Below are 22,036 nucleotides of genomic sequence, written 5' to 3' on the forward strand. Positions count from 1 at the left end.
ACAGATGCACGCTTGTTGCTGCTGCTTTAAGGATGCAGGTGCGGCTACAGCCCACACAATTCACAAAGACCGAAAAAAGAAGAAGAATATTTTTATTGTTTGTGTAGCACACTTTGAGGGTGTCACCACCCTTTAACAGACAGACGCACGCTTGTCGCTGCTGCTTTGAGGATGCAGGTGGAATCTAGACGGGATTTGGAACCGAGGACACACTACCTCCATCAATTGTCTAAATCCCACTGCACTAATGTCGGATACCGGACGCACGTCTAACACCAACATAGCAGTCAAGGCCTCAGTTATACGTTTTGCTTCAGGATGACTGCTGTCATACTTCATCCTCATCGCTAGGGACTGTTGGAGGGTCAATTGTTTAGTAAAAGTAGTGATGTTCCTACTTCCTCTCTGGGATGATGAACAACTCCCAGCAGCAGCAACAGCACTAGGAGGAAGTGGTTCTTGATCTTTCCCTATTTTATTTTTATCGGAGAAAGTTTGGTCCTCCATTTATGTTATATTGATATATATACGTGCGGCTAAAGCGCACACAAACACAGAAAATATTTTTTTATTTTTGCTGGAGAGTAGTGCACTTTGTGGGTTACACCACCCTTTACGAAATGAGCCAGCCGGCTCTTTACTTATGGGACACAGGCGCACGCTTGGCGCTGCTCCTTTGTTGATGCACGTGCAGCCACAGTGCACACAAGTCACAAACACAGAAAATATATATTTTTTTGGTTTGGAGTGTACTTTGGGGGTTGCAGAACCCTTTAACGGTCAAGCCAGCCGGCCCTTTACTTATGACACAGGCGCACGCTTGGCACTACTTTGTTGATGCACGTGCGGCTACTGCGCACACAATTCACAAACACAGAAAATAATTTTTTTTTTGGTTTGGACTGGAGTGTACTTTCGGGGGTTACAGCACCCTTTAATGGTCTAGCCAGCCGGCCCTTTACTTATGACACAGGCGCACGCTTGGCACTACTTTGTTGATGCACGTGCGGCTACTGCGCACACAATTCACAAACACAGAAAATAATTTTTTTTTTGGTTTGGACTGGAGTGTACTTTGGGGGTTACAGCACCCTTTAACGGTCAAGCCAGCCAGCCCTTTACTTATGACACAGGCACACGCTTGGCACTACTTTGTTGATGCACGTGCGGCTACTGCGCACACAATTCACAAACACAGAAAATAATTTTTTTTTTGGTTTGGACTGGACTGTACTTTCGGGGGTTACAGCACCCTTTAACGGTCAAGCCAGCCGGCCCTTTACTTATGACACAGGCGCACACTTGGCACTACTTTGTTGATGCACGTGCGGCTACTGCGCACACAATTCACAAACACAGAAAATAATTTTTTTTTGGGTTTGGACTGGAGTGTACTTTGGGGGTTACAGCACCCTTTAACGGTCAAGCCAGCCGGCCCTTTACTTATGACACAGGCGCACGCTTGGCACTACTTTGTTGATGCACGTGCGGCTACTGCGCACACAATTCACAAACACAGAAAATAATTTTTTTTTTGGTTTGGACTGGAGTGTACTTTCGGGGGTTACAGCACCCTTTAACGGTCAAGCCAGCCGGCCCTTTATTTATGACACAGGCGCACGCTTGGCACTACTTTGTTGATGCACGTGCGGCTACTGCGCACACAATTCACAAACACAGAAAATAAATTTTTTTTGGTTTGGACTGGAGTGTACTTTGGGGGTTACAGCACCCTTTAACGGTCAAGCCAGCCGGCCCTTTACTTATGACACAGGCGCACGCTTGGCACTATTTTGTTGATGCACATGCGGCTACTGCGCACACAATTCACAAACACAGAAAATAAATTTTTTTTTGGTTTGGACTGGAGTGTACTTTGGGGGTTACAGCACCCTTTAACGGTCAAGCCAGCCGGCCCTTTACTTATGACACAGGCGCACGCTTGGCACTACTTTGTTGATGCACGTGCTGCTACTGCGCACACAATTCACAAACACAGAAAATAATTTTTTTTTTGGTTTGGACTGGAGTGTACTTTCGGGGGTTACAGCACCCTTAACGGTCAAGCCAGCCGGCCCTTTACTTATGACACAGGCGCATGCTTGGCACTACTTTGTTGATGCACGTGCGGCTACTGCGCACACAATTCACAAACACAGAAAATAATTTTTTTTTTGGTTTGGACTGGAGTGTACTTTCGGGGGTTACAGCACCCTTAACGGTCAAGCCAGCCGGCCCTTTACTTATGACACTGGCGCACGCTTGGCACTACTTTGTTGATGCACGTGCGGCTACTGCGCACACAATTCACAAACACAGAAAATAATTTTTTTTTTGGTTTGGACTGGAGTGTACTTTGGGGGTTACAGCACCCTTTAACGGTCAAGCCAGCCGGCCCTTTACTTATGACTAGGGATGTGCAGGCTCGGATAGGTTCGAGTTTGCACGTGGAGTTCGGATTTTTCCCTCCAAAAAAACGGAACTCAGAACGAGGCAAAACGTCATCTTACATGGACGAACATCATCATTCCTGGTCTTTTGTCCAGGAATGATGATGTTCGTCCATGTAAGATGACGTTTTGCCTCGTTCTGAGTTCCGTTTTTTTGGAGGGAAAAATCCGAACTCCACGTGCAAACTCGAACCTATCCGAGCCTGCACATCCCTACTTATGACACAGGCGCACGCTTGGCACTACTTTGTTGATGCACATGCGGCTACTGCGCACACAATTCACAAACACAGAAAATAATTTTTTTTTTGGTTTGGACTGGAGTGTACTTTCGGGGGTTACAGCACCCTTAACGGTCAAGCCAGCCGGCCCTTTACTTATGACACAGGCGCACGCTTGGCACTACTTTGTTGATGCACGTGCGGCTACTGCGCACACCATTCACAAACACAGAAAATAATTTTTTTTTTGGTTTGGACTGGAGTGTACTTTCGGGGGTTACAGCACCCTTAACGGTCAAGCCAGCCGGCCCTTTACTTATGACACAGGCGCACGCTTGGCACTACTTTGTTGATGCACATGCGGCTACTGCGCACACAATTCACAAACACAGAAAATAATTTTTTTTTTGGTTTGGACTGGAGTGTACTTTGGGGGTTACAGCACCCTTTAACGGTCAAGCCAGCCGGCCCTTTACTTATGACACAGGCGCACGCTTGGCACTACTTTGTTGATGCACGTGCTGCTACTGCGCACACAATTCACAAACACAGAAAATAATTTTTTTTTTGGTTTGGACTGGAGTGTACTTTCGGGGGTTACAGCACCCTTAACGGTCAAGCCAGCCGGCCCTTTACTTATGACACAGGCGCATGCTTGGCACTACTTTGTTGATGCACGTGCGGCTACTGCGCACACAATTCACAAACACAGAAAATAATTTTTTTTTTGGTTTCGACTGGAGTGTACTTTCGGGGGTTACTGCACCCTTAACGGTCAAGCCAGCCGGCCCTTTACTTATGACACTGGCGCACGCTTGGCACTACTTTGTTGATGCACGTGCGGCTACTGCGCACACAATTCACAAACACAGAAAATAATTTTTTTTTTGGTTTGGACTGGAGTGTACTTTGGGGGTTACAGCACCCTTTAACGGTCAAGCCAGCCGGCCCTTTACTTATGACACAGGCGCACGCTTGGCACTACTTTGTTGATGCACATGCGGCTACTGCGCACACAATTCACAAACACAGAAAATAATTTTTTTTTTGGTTTGGACTGGAGTGTACTTTTGGGTTTACAGCACCCTTAACGGTCAAGCCAGCCGGCCCTTTACTTGTGACACAGGCGCACGCTTGGCACTACTTTGTTGATGCACGTGCGGCTACTGCGCACACCATTCACAAACACAGAAAATAATTTTTTTTTTGGTTTGGACTGGAGTGTACTTTCGGGGGTTACAGCACCCTTAACGGTCAAGCCAGCCGGCCCTTTACTGATGACACAGGCGCACGCTTGGCACTACTTTGTTGATGCACGTTCGGCTACTGCGCACACAATTCACAAACACAGAAAATAATTTTTTTTTTGGTTTGGACTGGAGTGTACTTTCGGGGGTTACAGCACCCTTAACGGTCAAGCCAGCCGGCCCTTTACTTATGACACAGGCGCACGCTTGGCACTACTTTGTTGATGCACGTGCGGCTACTGCGCACACAATTCACAAACACAGAAAACATATTATTTTTTTAGCACTTGGGGGGAGCACCCCTGATGGACAGAGCACCCCCTGGACAACACTACAGCACCCCTTTAGGACTGGGAAACTGCACAGGACTTTGTAGTGGACACAGCCCCTATTAACAACAGCAGCACAGCACAACACAGCCAGCCCCTATGGACTTTGAAGTAGTGGACAACAGCAGCACTACACTACACTACACTACACAGCCCTAACTCCCACCCTCCCTCTTCACTGTCCACAGCCGAGTGAGAAAATGGCGCCGACGCGGGTACCTTATATAGGATCCAAAACCCGCGAGACTCGGAAGGCGGGATGATGACGTTTTGCCTCGATTTCAAATCCGAGTCAGGCGGGAAAAGTCGAGCCTGATTCGGATTGGACTCGGATCGGGTGGGCTCGGGGGGGTTCGGATTTCAGAAATCCGAACCCGCTCACCCCTAATAAAAATATACTTACCTGATTCCACGCTGCTCCTGCTCCTGTCCGCGATGCCGCTCCCGCCCTCCAGTCCGCCCGGGCTGGCGCGCTCAGCATTATGGGACTGATGTCATGACGTCATGACGTCAGTCCCCTTACCCACTGCAGGAGCCGGACGGCTCTTGCAGTGGGTGCTGCAGCAGTCAATGAGAGTCTATCTGACTCTCATTGGCTGCTGTTTAACACACGCATCGCCGCCAGCGCTGGCGGCGATGCGTGTGTTATGCACAGCCTGAGCCTGCCTCCTGGCGCTATTGGGCAAGCGCTCAGGGGGAGGGAATGGGCTCAGGCGTGCAGCACAGGACCGGCGCTGAAAGCCTAGCGCCGGTCCTGTGCAAATGTGTAGCGCTGACCGCACTCATTGCGGTCGGTGCTACACTGGCTATCTAGGGCGGGCAGGCCGGTACCGTGGCCGGCGGCGCCCCCCCCCGCGCCGCCGGTCCAACGGCGCCCAGGGCACGAACCCCGCTCGCCCTGCCCTAGTTACGCCACTGCTGGTGCAAGATTAGTAATAATACAGTTATACAGTATATCACACTACAGAGGTCTGATCATATATATGCCAATTTAAGTTAAAAAGATTGAGCCAGAAAATGAAGAATTTATTGTATCGATAAATATATTTTGTAGGCTATTCTTTCTGTTGAAGCTGCCCTAAGAATGGTCTTGACAGAAGGTGTTGTGGGAGCACAGTACAGTCATAATGCTTTATAAACAAGCTTCCCGTGTAAAAAGCTTGGGGGGCACTATTGCTGGTGATAACTCCATGAATACATTGGGCAAAGTATGTAACTCTGATTCTTATACCCTACAGAGCTCAGATAGATGAGGGTAGAAGGGATAGAGCTAGCCATAGACAAAACTGGGCCGGGGACCCTGTATGTGCCAACCCCAGAGCAATAGGTCTACAGTAATATTTATCCTTTAATATAACTAACAGCATTTAACTCTGTAATAATTAGGAAAACGTTTTCTAAGAACGTGCTCTGTTCATTCCTATCAGCAGTGCCCCTTTATTTTGTTTTCTTCCATATAATTTCAATAAATCTTCTGTGTGAATTGATTTTCTGCACTCTAAATATGTGTTGCCATCCTATATTAAAACCCATTGCAGACTGTAATTACAGGAACCTTTTTCTTCACGCAGCCCTGTTATTTCTCTCAGTGTGCTGCATTCTATAAATATTCCCATACACAATTAAGCAGCACATTTAGCTCCTTAATCCATCCCCTTTTGAGCCTTTCACGAAACTCACATTTGGTTATAAAAACCCCACGAAACATATAAATCGTCAATGGAGCACAGGAGTGGGAAATGATCATGGTTCAATAGAGGAGCACTGGAGAATTATCCATACATTGCGTTCTGTGTGTAATGAATGATCTCTCCTTGTGTCAGGCGTGTCTACAGAGCACTTCCTTAAGGAGTACTTCCTTTCAATCTAGATGGTAATGAGAAACCAGATGGTCTAATGTTTGCTTAACACAGCACATATTTTTTTTTCCGAACCGCCTGCCTTGCGTGAACCCAGCAGGAGAGGTCTTCTGATTAAACCAAATCCTGTCAAGAACCTGAGTTAAAACAGAACATAAAAAGGTGCCACGCTACTTCAAAGTAGCACCATTTCTGTTCCATGCTGATGGGAGCTACATGTGTATAATAGAGGTGCACGCCCCCCCTCCCCTCCCCAAATTATTCTATATTCTCACACAGCGCTGCCAGCTCACATTCCGCACTAGGAAGGTAGAAAATATTGACTTTCAATTAGTAATTGGCAGAAGTGTCTCATGCAAACTGTCTTTCTTCATAAATTCTGTGCATGTGGTGTTATTATTATAGAGTGTGACGGTTCTTTTTATAATGAGTGATTTATATATGAATATGAATATCTGAATATAACAGGTACAAAACAGTGTGTCCTGGGGAAGGCAGGGATGGGGGTTCTGGAAGTGTGACGCCAAAGTCTTTTTTTTTTTTTTCAATCATAGTATATTTTATAGTGAACAAGAGCAAATTGTATCAGAGGATGAGATACTATGATGAGATACATATATATGTTCCCAAAAAGCAAAGATCACTAAGTGTGGTGATTGGTGAAGATTCCTTTGCTAAGGAGCAATCGGCAATTCAATTAGTGGCTGTGATGTGCCTGCCAGAACAGGACATCACAGCCAGCAACATTGATAGTTCTTCTCACACCCCATAGAGGCACACAGGAAAATTTGCCATGCTTGGCCTACCGTAATGGGAAGATACTATATATGCGCGGCCAAAAGCTGCAGGACGTGCAATGGCACATCTCCCCTAACTAAATCGATCCCTTAATAACATACACAGAAAAATTGAAGTTCTAAATTTTTTAGGTAGGTTTTTAGATAGGAACTCCACCTTTTCTGGAAAAAATGACAAGCTTCTTATCTCAGGTATGTATCTGCCCCTTTAATAACATAGGGGTATATTTAGAAAAGGAAGATAAGCGCTTCTCTAATGGGAAAGCGATTGGAAAGTCTATTTAAAAGGATCAAAGTTTTCATGAAACAAATTAATACTTTTTTAATCTTTTTTTTTTTTACACATTCTATTTTTTTTTGTGATCTTTTATTTGCTTAAGAAATGTGCAAAGACAGTTTGCACATGTATGCAGGGATCTAGGCTGACCAGCAAGACTTTCAGCTTTATCGCCAGGGCAAAGCATATAATTAAGATAGCCTTAGCTGCCCTTTCGGTAAGTGGCAATAGAGAAGCAACTTTATTGCAGCAGATTAGTAAATAGACTCTACTGACATCAAGTCCCAATTTTAGTGACCAGCTCATAAAGACATGCCCCCTTTTCATTGGCCATGCCCCCTTTTCGGAGGCACGCACGCCTTAAGCGTGCGCAAGAGTGCACTTTTTGGGTGATCACACAGGACTGATACAGACAAATTCACAATATATACATAATTATAATCCCAGACTACATAATTACATAGAGACCACAGAGGGAGAGAGGGTCCTGCTTACAAGTGCTTACATTTTAGAGGGGTTATGGGGGAAAGGGGAGCATTACAAATATTAGTACATTATTGATCAGTGACATCACACAAACCTCATTAGATGGATTTTGTGGAATTTGGCGACTGAAAAATAAATTTTAATCAGTGAACGGATTTATTTTTCATTCACAATATGAAATTCTTTAGGGGTAATTATAATGTAGTCAAATATCAAACATTTGGCTAAGCTCACTGTGAATTGGGTTGAATACAGGCATTCTGTAAGGTCATACTTGATATCCCCCTGCACTTTAAGGATTATTTAAATGTGTTTTTGGGTCATTCAAGCAATATAATAATCACTTTTTAGCAATGAAATGATCACACATGCATAGCAGTTCAGGGTGACTAACACATCAAGGATCTGGAATTCTACTTTCCATCAATCTCATTTTAATTACATCCTATAAATTGGAGTTCACAGTCAATTTAATAGAAGGAGGAAATTGACAAAACAAGGTTATGAAAGGACAGTCTTGGAGTGCATTTGAATATGACACTTTAATATTAGTGGCTAAGTGACAAGCTGGTGTCTTATATTACTGAATTCATCCTTTAAATTTGTTTTTGTTTTTTTTTATGCGAAAATTTAACAATTTAGATAGGAGAAATAGTTCTACCTTTACCCAATACCAAAAGTGGAAACTAAATATTTCTTCAAAACTGTAAAAATAAAAATACACTTATACATGTACAGTAGCTATAACAAAAAATATACAATAAAAGTCTATTATCAATGAATAGAAGCAACAGCAGCAGCTGTTTACCAGCAAGAATAGCTGTAAATTAGACATATTTCTGTATTATAATTATTATTACTACTACTAGTATAACAGACCCGAGTCACCTTAGTCTTTGCCACCACGTTCTGCTCCGCCTTCTGCTATGGCACTCCCTACTGCCCTTGCTCTGTCGCACCTGCGTTTTGACTGACCAAAACCACCCACACTCGCGCCTCTTTCGCAAACCCCCTCTGCCTGTCTCTTTGACCCACCCTCATTTTCACGCTCCAATATTTACCTTCAGCAGTGGCGTAACTAGGGTATTTGGAGCCCAGGGCAAGTTAAAAAACAGAGCCCCCCCCCACAAATAGGTGCGCGCTGAAAAAGTGGGTGTGGTCACATGCCACAAGGTCCGTGTCAACATTACACACCACCATTTCTCGTCACTCTGGGAACATTCCTTTCCATTCCATATGCACCTTAATGTCCAAAGTTGTAGTGCCCCTCTTGCAATGACCACTGTAATAGTGCCCCTTATGCAATGTCCCCAGTAGCAGTGCCCCTTATGCACTGCCCCCTGTAGTAGTGCCCCTTATACAGTGCCTCCAGTAGTGCACCCTTATACAGTGCTCCTTATGCAGTGCCCCCAGTAGTGCCACTTATACAGTGCCCCCAGTAGTACCACTTATACAGTACCTCCAGTAGTAGTCCCCCCTATGCAGTGCCCCTTATATAATGCCCCCAGTAGTAGTCCCCCCTATGCAGTGTCCCCAGTAGTGGTCCCCCCTATGTAGTGCCCCCAGTAGTGCCCCTTATATAGTGCCCCCAGTAATAGTCCCCACTATGCAGTGCCCCCAGTAGTGGTCCCCCCTATGCAGTGCCCCCAGTAGTGCCTCTTATATAGTGCCACTTAAGTGGTTACCCCAGTAGTGGTTCCCCCTATGCAGTGCCCCTTATATAATGCCCCCAGTGCGGTCCACACTACACTGACCACCCATGTCCTGGACTGCAGTCGGCGGTGCCCAGGGCATGAGCCCTGCTCGACCCCCCTAGTTACGCCACTTTGCCACTGGTACTCCTCTTTCAGGAGTGTCCTGTCTCCCTCACTTGCAATGGGAGACTGGACAGCCATATACAATTTTTACATAGATTATTATTATTATTATTATTATTATTATTTTTGTAACAGAATAATAATGTATATTGCTAATAGGACTGCATAAAATAAATACAACTATATACTTGGGGATAGATCTCTTGGCCCCAAAGGCTCTGTTATAATGTAGCTGATGCAAAACTAAAATTAGAGATGAAGATTTGGTTCATAAAAGTACATTTATTTTTAAAGGTCAAGTGTTCTCAAAAGTGTAGTGGGACATCTTATCTGGACATACTGTACTGTATTGAGGTGGCTCTTATGATGTGTTTTAAAGATAATGGGACTTTGACATATTTCCTTCCACACTAACAAAGTGTAGAGGAAGTAGAAAGTAGGACTGCCTCGCTGAGTGCAATGTGAAGAGTGCATGCTACAGTACTTCACATCATTTCTGTTGTAATATAGTCAGCAATCACATGCAGCCTAGTCTCAGCTCGTGGCCCCAAATTTCATACCTGTAACTTGTAAGACTCCACTAAAATATCTACCCTGGTTCCTTGTGTTCTAAAGGATGGTACATAAGTTAGTTTGTGTTCATTTGTGACCCTGAATTAATTTGCCCGGTTTATGCTACTTTTGGGGTTTCACTGCTTTCAATTTATGACATTTCTGGGACTTACATTTCTTTAGGAGGTAGTGAGTTATATATCAGTTCCGTCTTAGCTCAGAGTTTTGTCATTCTTGGAAAAGTGTTAAAGTGGCTGGAACGATGGAAACTTGTATTCCATGAGCTTTATTTGGAGGCAGACCGCATCCCTCCCCTGCCGGCCCACCTTGCATGCACAGCAGGTCACTTACTTACCAGTACAGCGCTGCGACTACCTGAAAATGATGGATGCTGCTACACGTTGTGGGCCGCACCTCCCATATCAATAAATGTGGCAGCCAGACTGCATTACAGTGACTTGGACTGCCTCCCCCTCTTCTGGCAGACTGGGAAGCGATGTCTGTCTCATTCCCACCACCGTCTGTGGCGTTCCAAAGCCGGGGCAGCTGAGGAGAACCAGTGCTGATGCTGAATCACAGTGGAGGGGACACCAGAGCCGACTGAGGGCCCCATTTAACAACAATATATACTAAACAGTCACTAAAGGGGTTATGTCATCCTTTCAATGTTTATCAAACAGCGGTAATATAAGATTACCGCTGTTTGTTGCTGCATCGTTCTCACCATCTAGCTGGCGAGAGCAATGCGGTCCCCATTTATGGCAATGGGGATCCAGTAACAGCCTTTCTGGCTTAGACAAAGCCTTCCAGGCACTGCCGGGTCCCTGACAGGTTATACAGCTATGTACATGCGCAGAATGACTGAAGCTAAGTGGATGACCCCGTCCACGAGGAGGACGTTGCTGGGCCTCACTGGCGAGGTAAGTAATAATGAATACCAGTGGCATATTTGTTTGTATCAGTGCGATACTAAATGAAATATGCCGCTGGTATCTTGGTAATAGATGGGGCCCTGAGCAAGATAAGTTAGTTAAAAAGTAAAAATAAATAATGGTGCGGTGTGGATATGTTTGGTCATGTCAGGGATCACTAGGGTGGGGCTGCTCAGCTGACAAATTATATAATTAGATATAAAGTGGGTGACTGGGGCATAAAATCAATACAAAAATAAAGGAGGGTGAGTCACACGGCATGATGATGGCGGTAAAATAAATGGAAACACCCATTGCTCCTTTTCTATGAAAAGAATGAGCCAGTACTTACAGTACAAAAAGTTACAAGTTGACTTGATACAAGGTATAGAGGGCTCTATTTATTAACATTATTTTTACTAAAATAAAGTAAAAAGGGGTGTTTTCGCGCCCTTTTCACATTATTTTAGTTTCACATAAAGTTACTAAAGGGCAATTGGAGTAGAATTCGTAAAATTCTACTCCAACCCCTAATTATCACTTATTTTTAGTAATCAGATCGCATTTCCCATAATTGTAATGGGAAATGCGATCTGTGTGCAAGTTACTAAAAATAAATTGTGAAAAAAATACCGGGGAAAGCCCTGTGATAATAACGACACCTGGAGTTACCCCGGTTACTGGACTCCTGCTCTGCTCTAACGGGCAGAGCAGAGCCCAGAGCCGGTCCCAGTGATCAGCTGTGTGGTCTAAACAAACCACACGCTGATACACTGCAAGAAAAAAAACGAGGCTGCGGAGGGGATTCGCAGGGACAGAGTTTTATCGCAAGCTCTATCCCTGCAAGGGATTTGTAGTAAATCCCTGTGATATTGCCTGAATTCAGTCAGTAATATCACATTACAATCTGCATTCCCAATGCAGACTGTAGTAAATAGAGCCCATAGTAGCTTCCATACTTTGGACAAGTCTTCAGACATACCCAAAATAATAGATCATGTCACGACTGCTCAGTCGCATGTACTGTAGCTGTTCACCATACATACCTACTCCCCAGAAGTTGCGGGAGACTCCTGAGTTTTCGGTTAATCACCCACACGCCTGGTAGACTGGGTGGATCTCCCATATCATGCCCACTTCCTAGTTAGGTGGGCAGAATGGGGAGATAATACCAGGAATCATGGTCTGTATAGAGAGGGTGGGGTTTAAAATGAAGTGAATCGTGTAATCCTAGCTCCGCCCTCTCACCTCGGACCGGCAAATCACAGGTTATTACCACAAAGGGGGTGGGGCCTAATGGTGTGAGAGCTTGCCCTGCCCTTCATAGTAGCCAGCTGCATTTCCTCTCTGGGCAGAGTTAGGAAAGCTGTTCAACGCTGAACTTCCTGATGGTGGAACTAGTTATAAGATTTTTTTTATATATTAAAAAAAAAGTACTGGAAAACCTACAGTAAAATAAAGTCCCTCAATAAGCCATTGGGATTATGAGCTGGCAAACGTGCATTGCCAGGTATGATGAACGGTCTTCGCACTGCAATCAACAATGATATTCTATTCTGTGGAGCACTTCTTGGATTATTTTCTTATTAAATTGGCTGCTCGCACAACACATTGAACTTTGCAGTCTTCAGTTGCTAAAACAATTTGCTTTAAGCTTCACCTTAATGCACAGATATCACAGTCACAGGCATTGCTCCCTTGCAGTGATGGGAAATGGAAAAATACCCACACCTATATCAGTAACTAAAGAACCTAACCTTAAATCAGTAACTAAACTTATATACTAACCTTATATACCTAACCTTATATACATAACCTTAAATCAGTAACTAACCTTATATACTAACCTTATATACTAACCTTATATAACTAACCTCAAATCAGTAACTAAAGAATCTTACCTTAAACATTAAAGTGCAAATACTGGGGCTAATTCAACTGCGTGCAATCCTTAATGCAGATTCACGATTATCGGGAGTTTGCACCTGCACGGAACCCGTTCTGCGAATGTGCACATTTGTACGCACATTCGCTTGCACATTCTGCATAATCGCACGCAGACCCTTCTATGACTGCCCAATTGATAGGCATGGCATTTAAGGGGAGGTGCGGGGGCGGCCTTTTTCCAGGAGTGGTAAGGCCAGGGACTGCATCCACAGACGCAGTTTCCTTGTCTCCCAAGCTGGCCAGCTTGAGTAAGCTGAGGCTTACTCAGATGGCTGGCGGCCCAGTGCCATCCGACCAATCGTTGCGATGGTTATCCCAGCCTGTGGTCTCAGCACTGGGATTGCAAATGCAGCACGGGGTGTCATACAGAGGATGTTATACACCTCCTGCTACATTTGCATATTTACAAGGATGGAATTGCAAAGCTGCCTGCGTGCAGCTTTGCAATTCCGTCCCAAGCTCAATCGCCCCCACAGTTCTGTATTTGGTATCATTATACATACATACTGCATAATGAAGTTGTATACTTGTGTGATGGTATTACCTTGCTGAAAATAACTTATGTTTATAGTTTTCCTATTCGTGCCCATTTTTCCCATAAATACATTTTTATTCTAATATCCTGCCAAAAAAGTGAACTTCCTCTCGTTTAATAAGTATATTTGCATTATTCCAGGATTTTTTAAAAACGAGACATATATATATATATATATATATATATATACAGTGCAGTGCCCCCAGTAGTGCCACTTATACAGTGCCCCTTATGCAGTGCCCCCAGTAGTTCCCCTTATACAGTGCCGCTAGTAGTGGTCCCCCTATGCAGTGCTCCTAGTAGTTGTCCCCCCTATGCAGTGCCCCCCACACACGAAAAACCACTTACCTGGATCCCCACTCCTGCACCCGCCATCATCCACTCCTTCATCCTCCTGGTCCCCTTATATAGTACCCCCAGTAGTGGTCCCCCTTATGCAGTGGCCCTTACACAGTGCCACCAGTAGTGGTCCTCCCTATGCAGTGCTCCGAGTAGTACCCCTTATATAGTGCCCCCCAGTAGTAGACCCCCTATGCAGTGCCCCCAGTAGTGGTCCCTCCTATGCAGTGCCCTTTCTATAGTGCCGCCAGTAGTAGTCCCCCCTATGCGGTGCCCACAGTAGTGCCCCTTATATTGTGCCCCCAGTAGTAGTCCCCTCTATGCAGTGCCCCCAGGGACATAGAGAGCCTGGCCGGGCCCGGGTAAAGGAGGGGGCATGGCCTAATCATGGGAGGCGTGGCCACACCCCCTTGAAAAAAAAAAAACAGCAAGCCCGGGCCAGGGTAAACTGTATCCACTCCCCCCCTCTCGGCGCCCATGAGTGCCCCCAGTAGTAGTCCCCCCTATGCAGTGCCCCCAGTAGTGGTCGCCCCTATGCAGTGCCCCCAGTAGTGGTCCCCCCTATGCAGTGCCCCCAGTAGTGGCCCCCCCTATGCAGTGCCCCCAGCAGTGGTCCCCCCTATGCAGTGCCCCCAGTAGTGGTCCCCGCTATGCAGTGCCCCCAGTAGTGGCCCCCCATATGCAGTGCCCCCAGTAGTAGTCCCCCCTATGCAGTGCCCCCAGTAGTAGTCCCCCCTATGCAGTGCCCCCACAGCAGTGGCCCCCCACACACAAAAAATAAAAACTCTTACCTGACTCTCCACTCCTGCACCCGCCATCGTCCACTCCTTCGTCCTCCTGGTCCGCTCTGCACTATGGAAGAGACGTCATGACGTTCCTCACATCACCGTCCGCGACAGCTGGAAGTGGCTGGCAGTGGGCACAGCAGCCAATGAGAGTCTGTCTAACTCTCATTGGCTGCTAAAACAAGCACACTGCCGCCGGGAAGCGCAGACGGCGGTGTTTGTTACTGTGTAGTGCGGACCGCGTCCGGTGCCCCCCTCCCCAGCGCGCGTGCACACTGCTCGTCCGATGGCGCCCAGGCCACGAGCCCTGCTCGACCCCCCTAGATATGCCACTGTTCATCAGAGTTGTTTATTGTGTCATATCATAGGGTAATGAAGATTAAAACCTCAGACTATAACATGTCATGGCTAAAAAGCTATGCTTTCAGTTAAAATGGCAGGAGTATCCATGAAATAAATATATTTAGACCTGGATATAATTTTAAGGCTATTAACCAGCATGTATCCTCTCTTGCTTGAGTAGAAAATACCCTGCATTTAAATACAGTAGATGTTTTTTAGTAGATGGATCAAATGTTTGAGAGAGATAACATGGAGAAGTTTCTTGTAACTGTCATTTGATTTCATAGACTGTGCTAGATAAATGACAGAAGCTAATTGGCTGCTTTTGGGCAACTTCTCCACTTTATCACTCTTCAAACTGTATTACTATGCCTCATAAATCACACAGTCATCTGAGAGTGCTCATCCAGTGCTGTATCTATTATGAATGCAGGGTGTGCAGTTCACATGGGTCATGGATCCAGGGCCCCACGCCGTGTATCCAGGATCAACCAATTTGCCAGTGCGGTTACTTATATTTGTTTGTCGGTGATATACATAGCAGGGTTGCCAACATTGTGGCTACTCCTTCCGGGAGGAAGCAGCCAGCTCGGCATAGCAGGGGGCGTGGCTGTCATACGGTGGCATGACTGGACAGATTACATGGGATTGTGGGCGGAGCATGGGGCATGGTCGCACAGTCATGTCATTTTGGCCCCGCTACACAATGCCGAGATTACCGCAATTGTAAAGCAGGGGGTGGGGCCAAAATTACCCGATTCAGCGTGAATTGCGTCATCGGCCTTCCCCACTGTGGGTTTTCTCTTATAAACCGAGCGGGGGAGGGGGGCGGAGGGGTCGGCAGCTGCGGGGAGGCTTGCCTGCCTTTCCGGGGAGGCCAGGAGTGGCTCCAATTTTTGGGAGGCTCCCGACATTCTCTCATGCCAGTTTTTCAATCAGACTTTCCCTAATGTACCCCCCTGCTCACCAGTTTTTCTATCACATGCCATCTGCTGCCCACTGACTTTTTTTTGCACATCACCCTGTGCCCATCAGATGTTCGCTCACCTGCCACCGCTTGCCTACCACCTTTTCTCTCACTTGCCTCTATGCCCAAGAGTTTCTTTATCACATTCTATTCAGCTCATTAGTACTCCCCCTTCTTTACTTGATTCTTATCTAGCATTGTCTACCATGTGACTGCAGCAGTCACATGATGATAAGACATAGATGGCCTATGTACTAAGCCTTGCAGAGAGATAAAGTGGATGGAGATAAAATACCAACCAATCAGCTCCTAGCTGTCACTTTACATGTTGTGTTTGAAAAATGACAGTTAGGAGCTGATTGGTTGGTACTTTATCTCAGTCACTTTATCTCTATCCAAGGTTTAGTGCAGAGGTTCCCAAACACAGTCCTCAAGGCACCCCAACAGATCAGGTTTTAGAGATATCCATGATTGACCACAGGTGGTTAAATCAATTTGACTGAAGTACTAATTAAGTCACCTGTGGTCAAGCATGGATATCCTTAAAACTTGGATTGTTAAGCTGGCCACACACTAGACCAACTTTCATCCAACCATCCAACTAGTTGATTGGTTGGAATGAAAATCTGGTAAGGAATGGGAATAAATGATGATCAGCAATTTGCTCTTAAACGCCACAAAACAGATGAAAATGGTTGTTCAGACAAGTTTGTTAAATGTTTGATATAAACAATTAGTACATAGACCCCAGAGAGATGAGGCAGCAACAGCTCTGCTTCGCTTCTGTATAGTCAGACACTGCTTGCAGAGCTGGGGGTGGGGCCACACCACGTCAGAAAGTTGCACAGAAAGTAGGCTTATAGAGGCATGCCTCTGAGTTTGAGGGGTGTGCCTTGAGCACTGATGGGCATCATGGATGTCTAATGTGACCAGGAAGTGCACTACAGAATCAGCAGAAGCAAGAGAAGACACAGTGATGCAGGTAGGAGAATCTGGACACTGAAGCTTAGTGTAGTGAGGGGAGAGTTACAGTGATTAGGGGGTGAGACAGGCTCCCAGCACTCCGACCCATCTCCATGTGTGCCTCCCCAGCCATTGACCTCACCGCACATCAATGTCCTTAAGCTTGCTAGCACTGGGCTTGGGCGCAATATAAGTAATTGTTAATGAATAAATAACAATTAATCTCAATGCAGAACACTTCTTTAACAACAGATGGTGTTTTATTTGTGAGCACAAATTAAGTAAAAAAAGAAGTGGAAATCTAAAACAAATGACATGTGCATTATGCAGGGACAACAATAATAAAATATCTTTAAAATACCAAAGACTATAGGGACAAACCAGAACAGCGTTCCTGAGCATTCCAACATAAAGTAAACCCCAGTTAGATATTCCAATAACCAACTATTGAGAGAGACAATGACAATGAACTTGTACTCTTGAGACCATGTAATCTTTAAATGTGTTTATGGGATGATCTATCGAAACCCTACTGGTAAAGTAGTTATTTCAAAATGCCTTGCATATGCTGCTGGTTATACTGCTGCAGTCTGCTCTGCATGTTGTCGGCTTCCTTTGTATAAAACCTGTATCTACGTAAGAGACAGCTATGAATCACTGTGTAGTATGTCTGATCTGTAGCAGATGGCTTTCTGGAGACTGTACTTCGCGCTGGAGCAGACAGCATGTCATCCATTATTAAGCAACTTCTGTCCTGATCACCAACCTGACATTCAGTACAGAATAACATTACAGAGTGTGCATTGATTATAGGTTAAAGACAGCAGATATGGTTATTCACTCATAAATATCATATATCCATTCTCAAGGCAAAAGTCACAAGTGATTTATTGTTGTTTTGGTAACTGCTGTTAGGTACTGTACATTGTGCTTGTTTTCATGTCCATTCCTCACATGAAGTCTGGCAAGCACATAATAGCTTTTTAAGAATTCTACCTCGGATGTCCTTCAGATGACTTTGAGCTGGCTGTTCATTTGTCAGAGAGGAATGACATGATAATATAATAAAACATGAATATGATATAGCCATGTATCACAATGAACCCTATGGACCTGTAGAGCTTCACTCCTGTGCATATGGCCTGATTGAGATTTGGGAATAGAGTAAAGCTGGGAACACATTAGACGATGTGTCCCAGCGAGACATCACCGACGACGAGACCCGGCCTGCGGCAAGCGCATACACATTTGCAGATACCGGGTCAGACGGGGGGAGGGGCATGTCATACTGCATTCTGCAGATTGACATTGTTAGCGACATCCCTGCAGTAGGACCGACGGGCGATGTCACGGGTACACACTAGAAGATGTACCCAATATATTGCTGTGATCTGCGGGATCGGACGACATATCGTCTAGTGTGTGCCCAGCATTGGAAAGACCAAGTAACTGTGCATATTTGTAACACCATGATGCACTGCAGGAGAGGCAGATGTAAAATGTGCAGAGAGATTTAGATCTGGGAGTTGTGTGTCCTAACTGACATCTAAATTGCAGTGTGAATAACAGGCTTGCCTACCCACCCGATTTTGCCCCGGGAAGGCAGGTAAGCCTCCCGGCAGCCGCCGATCTCCCGACCCCACCCCCCCACCATGATTAATAGTTAAACCCCTGCAGTGGAGGGGGCTGGTGACGCAATTCACACTGTATCGTGTCATTTTGGCCCCGTCCCCTGCTCCACAATGCCTGTATTAATGGCATTGTGTAGTGGGGGTGGGGCCATAATGATGCAATTGTGTGGCCCCACCCCCGCCACACCCACAAATGTTCATCAACCGCCCAGCCACTCCCCCTTGTCCTGGCCACGCACCCCCGTCCTGCCGATCTGGCTGCTCCCTCCCAGAAGGAGCAGCCAGAAAGTCGGCAAGTATGGTGAATAAAGCTGTCCAGCATTTGTGGGCTACTGTAAATGAAAAATGCAGCCAGTATTTACCCACATTAAAAAAAATTATGTATTTGCACTCCTTGTATTGCAACATACTTTTTCCAGGTGCACAGTCATTTGCTCTATCTTACTTTATTCCCAACTCTGAATCAGGCCCTAGTGTTCTAGTGCAGCATACTGTGGTAATTGATAGGACTTTGGACCTGATTCGGCAAAGATCGCAATTGCAAAGCTGCATGCAGGCTATAGATACAGTATATGATATATGCATGCAGGCAGCTGTGCAATTGCGATGCTTGCAATAATGCAAATGCAGCAGGAGGTGTATGACCCCCCCCCAGCTGCATTTGCGATCCCAGCACCATTGCAACTATCGGTGGTCGATGGTCGCGATGGTGGACAGCGCCAGACCTGTCAATCAGGCAGAAGAATTCTAGGGTTTGGGTGTGATTAAGCAGGACCCATTCTGCACACGCGCAAAATCTGTCCTGCTGATGATCGTAAATCTGCATTCAGTAGTTTCCTTGTGTGCACTGCTGACTCAGGCCCTGTGAACACAAGACCAGTTTCTGCACTACTGACACACTTACCAATAAGGACAGGATTATCAAACAAGGTTTATAAGGAGCAGATAGAGGCTCTATCTGTCAGCCTTGAGAAAGTCCCAATTGTGTGTGGGATGAAACGCGTTCACACCATCACCTCCACTACACTTGGTTCCTGATAGTATCCTGGACACACACTGTTGGTGAGAGCAGCCGTACATCACCACAGCAGCCGGCGATCACCTTTGGGAAGCCGTTTTTTCACCTCCTGCTGCTATCCCGTGTCAGGGAAACGGCGTCTGGATTACGCGCCTCCGAGTGGCCACATTACCTTGAGGTGCTGAATTTTCCTTAACAAAAGACTGAGGTAATATATATCTTGACGGCAGAGTATGCAAGCTGACTAGTGAACAGCTGAGACGCCAGTGTTCACGGATTGTATCCACACACCGGTCAGCTATTAGTGACAGGCTTGCTGGCTCATCTGTGAGGCTGCTAAAGTGGAAACAAATTGCCACATATTTTCATATGGATACTTATTTATGAACCAAAGTGTTACAAAGCAACAAATGCTGTGTGGACTTTAGCATTCTAAGGATCTTATGAAAACTTTATTTTTATGTTTTGAATTTTTTCTTTTAAGTTATCTGTGTTTTTTCACTTACACATATATATTAAGAGGCCGCAATAGGCGTAACTAGTTACCTTTTTTAATATCATAAATATTCTATGTACAAATGTTATATGTTTTGTGCTAATGTTTTCTAATTAAATATTTATTTGTGGCATTCAAACAAGCCTTTTTTGTCTACATAATAGAGAGCATTATTGAATATTTAATATATATTGAGAACAACTGTACATCTAGCGCAGTAATATAGTTTTATTTATATGTCCAGAACGACCTCCCATCATTTTAAAATTATAAACAGACATACCCAAGTGACCGGAAGTAAAGTCTACTCATTGTTTCCTTATGTGTGCCAAATAATAGACAGCTATTATATAAACCTTTGACCCTGTATCCTGTTTGTTTAATTACATAGTAAATAACTAATTTACTATGTATTTAACTAAATTAATCTATATAATAAGCGAGAAAGCATGTCTGCCTGTCTGTCCATCTTTTTATCCTTTATGCACGGCCAGAGTTTTGGACCTAGCTCCACCAAATTTGGCATGGTAGTGTACAGGGCCGGATTAAGGTCTGTGGGGGCCCCTGGGCAACAAACTTGTGGGGGCCCCTTATGCAATGTCCCCAGTAGCAGTGCCCTTTATGCAGTGCCCCCAGTAATGGTCCCCCCTATGCAGTGCACACTGTAGTAATGCCCCTTATATAATGCCCCCAGTAGTGCCCCCAGACCCAGTAGTGGTCCCCCCCTATGCAGTGCACCAAGTAATGTTCCCCCATATGCAGTGCCCACTGTAGTAATGCCCTTATGCAGTTCCCCCAGAAGTGGTCCCCTTATATAATGCCCACAGTAAAGGTTTCCCTATACAGTGCCCCTTATAAAGTGCCCCCAGACACAGTAGTGGTCCCTCCCTATTGCCCCCAGTAGTAGTCCCCCCTATACAGTGGGGCCAGTAGTTGTCCCCACTATGCATTGACCCTAGAAAACACCCCCCAGTGCCCCCATGAAGCGGCCCCCTATACAGTGCCTCCTATAGCGGCCCCCCTATGCAGCGCCCTCTGTAGTGGCCTCCTCCCCTATGCAGTCCCTTGTAGCTGCCCCCCCATGCAGTGACCTCTGTAGCGGCCCCTCCCCTATGCAGTGTCCCCTGTAGCAGCCCCCCCACCATGCAGTGACCTCTATAGTGGCCCCTTCCCCTATGCAGTGACCTCTGTAGCAGCCTCCTCCCCTATGCAGTGTCCCCTGTAGCTGTCCCCCCAAACTGTGACCGCTGTAGCGGCCCCCTCCCCTATGCAGTGTCCCCTGTAGCTGTCCCCCCAAGCAGTGACCGCTGTAGCGGCCCCCTCCCCTATGCACTGTCCCCTGTAGCTGCCCGCCCATGCAGTGACCGCTGTAGCGGCCCCCTCCCCTATGCAGGGACCTCTTTAGCGGCCCCCTCCCCTATGCAGTCTCCCCTGTAGCTGCCCCCCCATGCAGTGACCTCTGTAGGGGCTCCCTCCCCTATGCAGTGTCCCCTGTAGCTGCCACCCCCCCTATGCAGTGTCCCCTGTAGCTGCCCCCTCCCCTATGCACACACAAACAAAAAAAAAATCACCACTTACCTGAATTCCCGCTCCTGACGCAGTCGGCGCTGCCCGCTCCGAGTCCCGGCTCTTCCACTGCACTATGGGAGAGATGTCAGCGTCATGACGTCTATCCCATTATCAGCAGATGCGGGGGGAGCCGGAAGTCGGAGCTCATGAGTGAGCTCCGGCTGGCTCCCTCCGTTGTGCAGCAGCCAATGAGAGTCTGACTCTCATCGGCTGCTGTAACATACACACAGCTGCCGCCGCTGGCTGTGTGTATGTAACTGTGTAGTGTAGACTGCGCTCACTGTGCGGTCTACACTACACTAGCGGAGGGGTCACTAGTGGTGGGTGCAGACAGTGCACCGCTGCTAGTGGGGGCGCCTCCGGGTGTGGGGGCCCAGGGACGACCGCCCCTGTCGCTCCTCCCTTAATCCAGCCCTGGTAGTGTAGATTGACAAGGATTAGGTTTTTGCCTATGTGTGAACTTCGTCAGGGCCACACACTGTCACACAATCGCTAAAA

The sequence above is a fragment of the Taudactylus pleione genome, unplaced genomic scaffold, assembly GCF_031769625.1.
Source record: "Taudactylus pleione unplaced genomic scaffold, aTauple2 ptg000142l, whole genome shotgun sequence".
NCBI classification, from domain to species: domain Eukaryota; kingdom Metazoa; phylum Chordata; class Amphibia; order Anura; family Myobatrachidae; genus Taudactylus; species Taudactylus pleione.